Here is an 11,608-nt window from a genome sequence, read left to right as displayed (position 1 = left end):
TGTCTAATTTGCTATGTGGAGAAAGTGATGTTTTCTCCCATTAGTAATGATGATGTGTTTGATCTTTTTAAGGCCATGAAAAATAGAAAAGGGACACTCTGAAATGTAAGTGACTTTACATGATTCTTTCACATGATGTCACTTTTATTTTAAACTTGCCAGACTAACTTGTTAGTTTCTTCAATGTTTTCAGAAAGATGAGAAGCTGGATCTGAAATATGAATTTTATTTGGTACTACTCTATTTATAATATGTACAAGCGATTTTATAATTTCAACCGATTGGTAATTTATGCGCTCTTCAATTTTAAAGTAACAAATATGTGTGATAAGTCGTATCATTTTTCTATTCATTGTGCTTTCTTTGACTGATATAATCTCGTTGCGATATGTCACAAAGTAGGACTTGGTTTATACGGAATTTTGACAGCTAGTTAGTGAATGAACCCATTGGCGAAAATTCCTGGCTCCCCTCCTGCCGGTAAGTACATGCAGCCTCTGTTTTAAAAAATGCTTTCGTGATCGCGTGCATGCAGCTACGGGTTGACGTGATTCCAGTGGCTTGCAGTATATTTCTTGTAATAAAAAATGTTTGGTGGGTGCTTTGTCGACGGATTAGCAGTACATGCGAGCTGGCTTTCTTGTGATCAAGCAGTGCGTGTACGCAATTGTGTAGGCTGATGTGACAACGTGCATGTGTCTGCTTTCTTTACAATTTATTATTTCGTGCTATCTGCTTGCAAGTAAGTTATTGGTCGATTGTTTTAATATACGCTCTCGTTTATTTATAAATAATGTTTGCGCGTAGCTCATTCTTCGTCTTAATCTGGTGCTCAGGACGCTGCGGAATTTGCTGTTGATCCTATTGTTGGTAGTCCCACCTTGTTTCCTGGTATTATTTTATCCAAGTTATACTTGGTTGTTCATGCTGGAGGTTAGGTTTTGCTTGATTCATGATTTATATGTTTTTTAGGAGGCTCTTCGTATGTGTCTGCTGGTCCGGCTACTCAGCAGCTGGCTCTACCTTGCGTTGATGATCCAGGTCTGTTGTTTTTTTTTGTTTTACACATTGTTTATTTGATCTTTTGAATTTATTTCATATTTTGTTTTTTCACCTTTTTGTAGGAACGGCCGCTGGTGATATGAGACAGAGTCTCTTCGAAGGTTCGAGCCTTGGACTTGGCCAATTTCGTGCTCCGTCCATAATTAATCGACCACGCGTGGTTCCACTGCGCAAGTTAGGTTCGTCCTATCGGCCTACTCCATTGGTTAAGTCTGCGTTGATGATATTTTCTGTGTTTTATGTTTTTTTTTAGCCCTGACCGTAGAACAATCGTTCTACGGTATTTTCATTAATAAAAAGTGTAAACTTTACAAGTTATAATACAAGAATGAAACAAGGGACAAATGTCCCCAACCAATCCCTGCTCTAGGAATCATAGGTAGACCCATTAAAGATATAAATCTGTCCATGCTTTAACCTTGATTGCTTTGTCTTCTGTGGCTCGAAGTTGCACAGCCGAAAGTCCTTCTGACAGGTGAAATTTCCATGAATCAATCGCCGGTGGAGCAGACCGGAAGATTTTGTCATTTCTGACTGACCAAATACTCCAGCAACTCATAATGATAATATCCAGTGCCAAATCTTTAGGAAGCCGAGTAGAAATTAGAACAATCTCATCAAAAGTGGAGATACTTATGGTTCTCCCCGGTGCTATGAAATCCCAGCAAGACAAAGCAAATGGGCAATTTCAAAATAAGTGAAGTAGAGTTTCTTCCACATTGTCAGAGTAGAGAGCACAGGTTGAGTCTGGGAGGTGCATATTGCGTCAAAGTAGCATATTCCTTGTGTTAATTCGGTCATGTAGGAGAAGCCATCCAAAAATCTTGTGCCTCAGTCTGCAATTAGTACTCCAGAGATTCTGTGTTTTATGTGTGTTCTATAGTTAAAATTTTGTTCGCTATCTTTTGTTGGTTCAAGTATTGGCTACTCCCGTTATGGAACATGCTGATATATTGCGTAATCGATGCAAGCGGAGGTTGATATGGAGTTACCGGTCGGGAAGGAAGAAAGGTTTGTTATGTATTTTTTTTGTGCTGTTTTATCACGTGTTCAATGCCTTCCTTATTTATTGGTTACATGTTAATTATCATTGTAGTTCGGGGGATGGAACCTCCTTTACCAAAGGAGCATATTCTTTTGCTTAAAGGTATATTTGTTTAATATATGTGGTTTGATGATTTTTTTTGTATTTAGTTTGCACTTATACTTTTCTCTCCATTTTTGTTGAAATTTTAAAATTCATCATGTGAGTTATTGCAGCTACATCTAGAGGTTGTTCCTATTATGGTGGGCCGGAATTTAGTTGCCAGAGGTGTGGGGCTTTATACTGGTTTCGTGAAGGATCCAGGTACCATGTAGACGCGAATGCTCGCCAGCCTATTTATATAGGTTGTTGTCGTGGTGGCAAACTTTCGTTGCCTAAGTTTGCTGATTGGCCATCTCCATTGGATGGCTTAATGCGATTTGATGGAGATGGAATTTCCAGTCGGTTTATGCGGTTGATTAGACAGTATAATTCTATGTTTTGTTTCATTGGGTGCTCCGATTGATCACAATATCAATATTGGTGGTGCTCCTTATGTGTTCAAAATGAATGGAGTGGTGTACCATCATATTGGTTCACTTCTACCCATTGGAGGCTCTTCTCCAAAATTTGCGCAGTTATATATGGTGGACTCTGCTGATGAGGTCAGGAGCAGAATTAATGTATTTGGTAGAGAGGGAAATGGTTCTCTTGAGCCTGATCTTGAAATTGTGACGGCCCTCATTCAAATGTTGAACATGCATCACCGTTTGGTCCATAAATTTAGAATTGCTCGGCAAAGTTTGTGCAGTCCTGATGTGTCCAAGGTGTCTATACATTTTTTGGGTGATGATGGCGGTCCTCATGGTACACGTTTTTCTGGACCTACTGCTTCATAGGTTGCTGCACTTATAGTGGGTGACTTGACTCCTGAATGTAGGAAGTTTGATGTTGTTGCCGAAACACATTCTGGTCGACTGAAGCATATATCTGCTCTCAATTGTAATCTCATGGCCTTCCAATACCATATTCTCTTTCCATGTGGGGATAAGAGTTATATCATCTAGGGATCAAATATGTTGATACTAATGTTCATCGTGCCACAGTGGGTGCAAGTGTTCCAACTATTGATCAGTTGGATGATTATGATGATGATGACGACAATGGTAATACTACGGTTTCCCAAGATGTTAGAGCTTCCCGTGGAGAAGTTACTATGTTGGAGTACTAAAATTACTATTTTCATTATCGTGAGGGTGAGGTGAACCCATATACAAGTTGCGGTGGTCTAGGCCAACAAGTGGGTCGTTAATGCATACTCGTGCGTGGAATCTGATTGTTTGGAGTATCATTTCTGGAAGCAAGATAAACTTCGTTTGGAGTATCATTTCCGGAAGGAAGATAAACTTCGTTTAGAGATTTATCAGGGTATATCTGATGCAATGGGTGAAGGTAATTCTACAGGAAAGAATATTGGTGTTCACTTCATATTGCATGGCAGTTTCACTGGTGGGCGACATTACATGTTGCTAAATTATCATGATGGAATGGCCATATGTTGTGAGTATGGTGCTCCCGATCTATTTGTTACGTTCACATGCAATCCTAAGTGGCAGGAGATTGCCGATGCTCTTGCTGCTGAGCCTGGACAGAGTGCTGCTGATCGACCAGACATTACTACTCGAGTATTTAATATGAAGTTTGATGAATTTTTGGATGGCGTGAAAGATGGTTCTTCATTTGGTCCTATTCAGGCATGTACATTTTGGTGGTATTTTGTATTGATCATAAATTATTGTCTACATATTGTTGCATGTTAGATGTTAACATGATGGGTCACCTTTTTTTGCAGATTTGTATGTTGTGGAGTTTCAGAAAAGGGGTCTTCCGCACACACATACATTGGTATGGTTGAAGGCTGATACTAAAGATCATTCGCCATCATTTATAGATGGCCTTATATGTGCGGAATTACCAGATCCTTTCACTACTAGGAAAAAGGCTACTAGTAGCGTGGGTTATTTGGCTATCAGTAGAACTGGTGCCCGCGCTACTGCTACGACGCTACAGCTAAATTTTAGTAGTAGCGCATTTTTTACCCCGCGCTACAGCTACTCCTAACTACTAGTATCGTGTCATTCTTCCCCCACGCTACTACTATTCTAAGTACTAATAGCGTGCCATTCTTCCCCCATGCTACTACTATTCTAAGTATTAGTAGCATGCCATTCTTCCCCACGCTACTGCTAAGTAATTAGAATTTTTTTTTAAATTACATGCAATATTCATGGATGGAAAACAAGACACATCCAAGGCAAAATAAAGGAAGGTCACAGAACCATCTTAGCACTTGCAACATTCATGGATACAACATTGAACATCTCAACTCCAAGAGATCACGAGATACCATTTATACATCAGACGCACACAACCGTCACCGAAAGGTAGGTACCTTCCCTAACGTTCCACCACCAACCTAACATGACCACTTCTCTAGATGTATCTACCAAGGAGTCAAGGTCCTTCACCTTGGCAACCTCGGGATGGTAGCGTCGAGGTCCTCCACCTCGGCAACCTCGAGACGGTGGCGTCGAGGTCCTCCACCTCGACGACCTCCAGACGGTGATGTCAAGGTCCTCCACCTCGGTGACCTCCGGCATCGCAATCACCTGGACAATCATCTGTATGACGCGGTCGCCGGGCTTCACAGCAAAGTCCGCCTCCGAGTTGTTGAAGAGCACGACGCCCATCGGGTCGCGGTAGTCTGCGTCGATCACCTCTGTGCCCACGTCGGTAAAGTGAAAACATGTTAGTTCGCATTCTTGTGAGTAGGGTATTTTCTTCATTTATCAGTCTCTTTTAGTCTATTATGAATCTTCAAAACGGAAAGACACCTACTAAATGCATACCCTATCTATACGTGTGCATGCTATCTTGTCGTTTTGGTGCATACAAGAAATTTATACTTGTGTATTTGAGCTATATATGCTTGCAATATTTGTCAGTTAACATTCTGTTCAACATTTATTGTTGCATGGATAGGGAAATAGACAACCAAGGACTTCAGAAAATCGATTCCCACTGCTTCTGAAAACAGGGAATAGGAGAAGTCTATTTTGAATTTTGATATTCCATGCCAACTTCAAGTATATATGCTACTATGTAATCTTTGAACGTGGATCAAAATGAGATTTTAGGCTTTGTCAACCTTACCATGATCAGTACTAAATTCTCTAGGCTGCTCAACCTTTCCTTGTAGAGAGCATTTCTTTCACCTAGTATCTCGTCGTTAAGTTTGGGAAGAAACCTGCATACCTTCAGATGGTCATCCATATCCTGAAGAAACAACAATATACATTTTCAGTGACTCACAATATATCATCGAATACTGCTCTGGTTTACTCTAAGAATAATTGCTACAAGACTCTCTACATACATACAGGCAAAGCAATTTTCACCAAGAATCAGCTAGCAGTCTAATATAATCCCCTTTCCAATTACTCGAGGAACTGATGAATAGACAAGTTAATTAGCTGGTACAAAAATTAAACCTTTTGAGATGGACGGATGCCCTCTTCACTCAGATCTAAAGATGATGGATGGATGCACCCAACAGCTTTGTCGCGGACGGCGACGGAGGAGAAGATCTTTGCATATACCTTCAAACTCTGTCGCTATCTTCTACCTGTAAATGAAAACATACCTTACTTATTAGAGAAGCAAATGTGAAATTGTTCAGATTAGATGTATTCAACAGAGACACTTCAATCACAGAGCTCAATATCTACTAGCTTAAATTCAAATGCTTTATTCAAGATTGAGATATCATACTGGACTCTGGCTGCACACTAACTACTCTGTGAGGTTTCCATCTAAGAAACTATCTAGAGAGATAGTAAACGACTAGTCAGAATACATAAACAACAAACTTCGTGAAAGGAAGAGACGACGCCGCGCGAAGGGCCCAAACAGCAGTCGGTCAGCAACACGAAATCTAACTTATCTAGGCATTCATTCATAATTCAGCATCGAACTGGAAACTAGTGACAGTTTGTTTCTGGTGTCATCCGTTGCTTCAGCATCGCTACAAAGTTTAGTAGTGCCTCCTACTCCTAACGTGGGATAAATTTTTCATCCGTCAGTTGTTACTGACCCAGCAAAAAACATACAGGAAAGACTAGGGGATCACAACCAAGCCCTGTCTGGATCAATTATGCACCATATAATCCAGGTTCTATAATATAAGAGCATTTCCAGCCGCGCCCTCAACAGGCCCTCCCCAGACGTTTTTGCCGCGCCGGCGCCGAAAAAACGGCCCAGTCGCGCCCCCAGAAGCCCGTTTTTCGCCGGCTCGGGCCGAAACTGGTGCCGGCGGACCCAGGCCGAACCCGCCACCCTGGGGGGCGCCTGGGGCGCTGGCACAAGCGAAAAGGGCGCGTGGGTCCGCCCTGTCGGCGAGTCGAGCGCCTCTTCCCGCCATTTCTTCCCGCTTTTCCCCCACTTCCCTCCCATTTTCTTCCTTCCTCCCGCCAATCTCCCTCCCGCTCGCCTCCCAGCCGTCCACCATGCCACCGAAGAAGTACGTCGCCCCCCGCGCGGCGGCAACCGCGACCGCCTCCGTCGCCCAGCCGAAGCAGAGGAAGCCGAGGGCGCCGCCGACCAAGCCACCGGGCATGTCAAATGCCGAGTGGAGGGCGGAAGTTCAGCGACGGGAGGCTGTCACCGCCGACCGGCGGAACAGGGCCATCGCCAAGAAGGCCCACGACAACGCGGCGCGCGCGGCTGCGGCTGCCTCATCGGCGGACCAAGCCGAGGCCGAGGCGACTCGTGCGGGGATGATGAATCCACCCGGAAGCCATGCCCAGTACGCTCCCTGGGGCAAGCAAGGCGTCGGCTCTCCGCGGCCATGGGGATTGCCCTCGCCGGGCGCACGGTGGGTTCAACCCAAATGTCACCTTCCCCCATGGATACCTGGCCCAGCACACGCCCTCTCCCGCCTTCGCCGGCGTGCAGTACCCTCCATACAACTACTCGCCGCCCGCCTACGCTTCCTCCCCGACGCCCCCTCTACGCCGTGGCCTGCTGCCCTTCTTGCACCTCGGCGACACCGACGAGACCGAGGCCAACATGGACGACATTATCGCGGCAGGTTTGGCCGCGGCCGCCTCGTCTCCCGGGTTCGTCACCCAGGACGAGGTGGTGGATCTCAGCGGCGGCATGGACGACAAGCTCGGCTACGTCTACGGCGAGGACGAGCAGGAGGAGGAGGACGACGACGAGGAGGAGGAGGAGGAGGAGCCGACGCCTGTTCCGGCGTAGGGGCGCAAGAAGAAGAAGCGGGCGGCCAGGTCAGGTGAGCCGCGCATCAAGTGGGCGTCCAAGGAGGAGGAATGCCTCGCCAAAGCATGGAAAGTCGTTTGCCTCGACCCGACGACCGGCATGAACCAGAGCATCAAGACGTACTGGGACCGCATCAAGGCCGAGTTCGACGAGCGCAAGCTCGTCGACCCCTACTTCAAAGGCGTCTACATGTAGTGCGGCTCCAAGGCGATGGCGAACCATTGGGGGCGTATCCAGGGGCGTGCAATAAATGGCATGGGGTCGTCGAGGAGGTCGCGGCTCAACCCAGAGAGCGGCGCCAGCGTTGAGGATCAGGTATGCCACGCCGGTCTCCCGCCTCTCTTCGTCATGTACGCCCGCCAACAGTTTGTTCCTCCGCGTAGTTGTTGCGCATGTTCGCCCTGTACCGGCAGAGCAACAGCGACGCTGAATTCAAGTACCTCCACATTTACAAGCACATTGATAAGTGCGAGAAGTGGGCGGAAGTCCAGCACACCCTCGACAAGGCCAAGGAGACCTACAAGCCGGACGCGCCGACTCCTGGCGCATCGGAAGGGCGGCCGGACGGCAACAAAGTTGCCAAGAAGGGGAAATACACCGACGCGGCCACCGCTCGAGTGCAGGAGTCCATCGAGCACTGCCTCGCCGACGCGCAGGCCCGAGCCATCCTTCGTGAAGAGAAGACCGAGGTGCGGTGGTCGGCGTTGATGTCAAGCAGCGCCGTCAAGCTCGACCAGCTCCGGACGAACGTTGCCGCGAAGAAGAGAAACACCGACCTGGCTTTCCTATTGGGCGGGGTGGACATGCTCCAGAGCACCAACGAGGCGGTCAAGGCGTGGTACTTGGCGGAGCGCGGCCTCATCCTGAACCAGTTTCCCTCGACAAGGCCGCCGACGCCGACGCACACGCCGCCGCCGCCGCCAAGCCCGTGTGATGACGCCTCCGCTATTGGAAATATGCCCTAGAGGCAATAATAAAATGGTTATTATTATATTTCTTTGTTCATGATAATTGTCTATTGTTCATGCTATAATTGTGTTATCCGAAAATCGTAATACATGTGTGAATACATAGACCACAACACGTCCCTAGTGAGCCTCTAGTTGACTAGCTCGTTAATCAAAGGATAGTCATGGTTTCCTGACTATGGACATTACATGCCATTGATAACGGGATCACATCATTAGGAGAATGATGTGATGGACAAGACCCAATCCTAAGCTTAGCTCAAAGATCATGTAGTTCGTTTGCTATAGCTTTTCCGAATGTCAAGTATCATTTCCTTAGACCATGAGATTGTGCAACTCCCGGATACCATAGGAGTACCTTGGGTGTGCCAAACGTCACAACATAACTGGGTGACTATAAAGGTACATTACAGGTATCTCCGAAAGTGTCTGTTGGGTTGGCACGAATCGAGACTGGGATTTGTCACTCCGTATGACGGAGAGGTATCTCTCGGCCCACTCCGTAATGCATCATCATAATGAGCTCAATGTGATCAAGTGGTTGATCGCGGGATCATGCATTACGATACGAGTAAAGTGACTTGCTGGTAACGAGATTGAACAAGGTATTGGGATACCGACGATCGAGTCTCGGGCAAGTAACGTACCGATTGACAAAGGGAATTGAATACGGGATTGATTAAGTCCTCGACATCGTGGTTCATCCGATAAGATCATCGAGGAGCATGTGGGAGCCAACATGGGTATCCAGATCCCGCTGTTGGTTATTGATCGGAGAGGCGTCTCGGTCATGTCTGCATGTCTCCCGAACCCGTAGGGTCTACACACTTAAGGTTCGGTGACGCTAGGGTTGTAGAGATATTAGTATGCAGTAACCCGAAAGTTGTTCAGAGTCCCGGATGAGATCCCGGACGTCACGAGGAGTTCCAGAATGGTTCGGAGGTAAAGATTTATATATAGGAAGTCCAGTTTCGGCCAGCGGGAAGGTTTCGGGGGTTACCGGTATTGTACCGGGACCACCGGAAGGGTCCCGGGGGTCCACCGGATGGGGCCACTTATCCCGGAGGGCCCCATGGGCTGAAGTGGCGTGGGAACCAGCCCCTAATGGGCTGGTGCGCCCCACCCAAGGGCCCAAGGCGCCTAGGGTTGGAAACCCTAGGGGGCCGTTGCCCCCCGAGGGGGCATGCACCCCCCTGGTTGGAAACCCTAAGGGGGCCGTTGCCCCCAGGCCCCCCTCTTTTAGATGGGATCTCCAAGGGGGCATGTGCCCTCCTAGCCCCTATATATAGTGGAAGGGAGGGAGGGAAGCCGCACCTTGCTCTTGGCGCCTCCCTCTCCCTCCGTAACACCTCTCCTCCCCGCTTGTGCTTGGCGAAGCCCTGCCGGGATCCTGCTGCATCCACCACCATGCCGTCGTGCTGCTGGATCTTCATCAACCTCTCCTTCCCCCTTGCTGGATCAAGAAGGAGGAGACGTCTTCCCAACCGTACGTGTCACTAGTAGAAAACAGGGCTATGGTCCAGGCCGGCTCAGCCCATTAGTCCCGGTTCAGTCTAGAACCGGGACCAATGTGGGCATTGGTCCCGGTTCGTGAGCCCAGGGGGCCGGCCGGGCCACGTGGGCCATTGGTCCCGGTTCGTCTGGACCTTTTGGTCCCGATTGGTGGGACGAACCGGGACCAATGGGCCTCGCTCCTGGCCCACCACCATTGGTCCCGGTTGGTGGCTTGAACCGGGACCAAAGGCTTCCCTTTAGTCCCGGTTCATGTCATCAACCGGGACCGATGAGGTGCCTATATATACCGCCTCGTGCAAGAGCAGAGCACAGTGCTCTGTTTTTTCTGGCCGAGGGGGAGAGGGCTTTGTGGTGCTCTAGCTCACCTCGTATGCACATGAGGTGTTCGATGGAATGCCCGAGCCACACTACTTAAGCTTTCTCCTCTCGATGATGATGAACTTCTATTAATTTGGACACTTAATTATATATAATGCACGCAGATGAACCGGCAATGGATGTACGGTGACAGACACACCCGCGAGTAGATTAAGGGCGTGCATGAGTTTCTCGATGCGGCTGAGGCAAACAAGAAGAATGGTTTTATGTATTGTCCATGCACTGAATGTGGGAATACGAGGTCTTACTCTAACCGGAAAATCCTTCACTCCCACCTGCTTTACAAGGGTTTCATGCCACACTATAATGTTTGGACGAGGCACGGAGAAATAGGGGTTATGATGGAAGACGGCGAAGAAGAAGAGTACGATGACAACTATGTGCCCCCTGAATACGGTGATGCTGCGACGGGGGGAGCTGGTGAAGATCAAGAGGAACCAGACGATGTGCCCAATGATGCTGCCACGGGTGAAGCTGCTGAAGATCAAGAGGAACCAGACGATGTGCCCGATGATGATGATCTCCGCCGGGTCATTGTCGATGCAAGGACGCAATGCATTAGTCAAAAGGAGAAGCTGAAGTTTGATCGCATGTTAGAGGATCACAAAAAGGGTTATACTCCAATTGCGAAGATGGCAACACAAAGCTCGGTACCGTACTGAAATTGCTGCAGTGGAAGGCAGAGAATGCTGTGGCTGACAAAGGATTTGAAAAGCTACTGAAAATATTGAAGAAGAAGCTTCCAAAGGATAACGAATTGCCCGACAGTACATACGCAGCAAAGAAGGTCGTATGCCCTCTAGGATTGGAGGTGGAGAAGATACATGCATGCCCTAATGACTGCATCCTCTACCGCGGTGCATACAAGGATCTGAACGCATGCCCGGTATGCGGTGCGTTGCGGTATAAGATCAGACGAGATGACCCTGGTGATGTTGACGGCGAGCCCCTCAGGAAGAGGGTTCCTGCGAAGGTGATGTGGTATGCTCCTATAATACCACGGTTGAAACGTCTGTTCAGAAACGAAGAGCATGCCAAGTTGATGCGATGGCACAGTGAGAACCGAAAGAAAGATGGGAAGTTGAGAGCACCCGCTGACGGGTCGCAGTGGAGAAAAATCGAGAGAAAGTACTGGGATGAGTTTGCAAAGGACCCAAGGAATGTATGGTTTGCTTTAAGCGCAGATGGCATTAATCCTTTCGGGGAGCAGAGCAGCAATCACAGCACCTGGCCCGTGACTCTATGTATGTATAACCTTCCTCCTTGGATGTGCATGAAGAGGAAGTTCATTATGATGCCAGTTCTCATCCAAGGCCCTAAG

General features: G+C 47.8%; 1 long non-coding RNA gene across 1 annotated transcript; it reads right to left on the bottom strand.

Moving 5' to 3' along the window:
- Positions 1-4,697: 4,697 nt before the first annotated feature.
- LOC119273454 lies at positions 4,698-5,768 on the bottom strand. The gene is made up of 3 exons (XR_005134856.1): positions 5,638-5,768; positions 5,300-5,422; positions 4,698-4,865 (listed from the first exon to the last, which is right to left on the bottom strand). It is a non-coding gene; the product is annotated as an uncharacterized LOC119273454 (long non-coding RNA).
- Positions 5,769-11,608: the final 5,840 nt, after the last annotated feature.

Source organism: Triticum dicoccoides, chromosome 3A (assembly GCF_002162155.2).
Source record: "Triticum dicoccoides isolate Atlit2015 ecotype Zavitan chromosome 3A, WEW_v2.0, whole genome shotgun sequence".
Taxonomy (NCBI): Eukaryota; Viridiplantae; Streptophyta; class Magnoliopsida; order Poales; family Poaceae; genus Triticum; species Triticum dicoccoides.
This window is presented reverse-complemented; position numbering and strand designations above follow the sequence as displayed.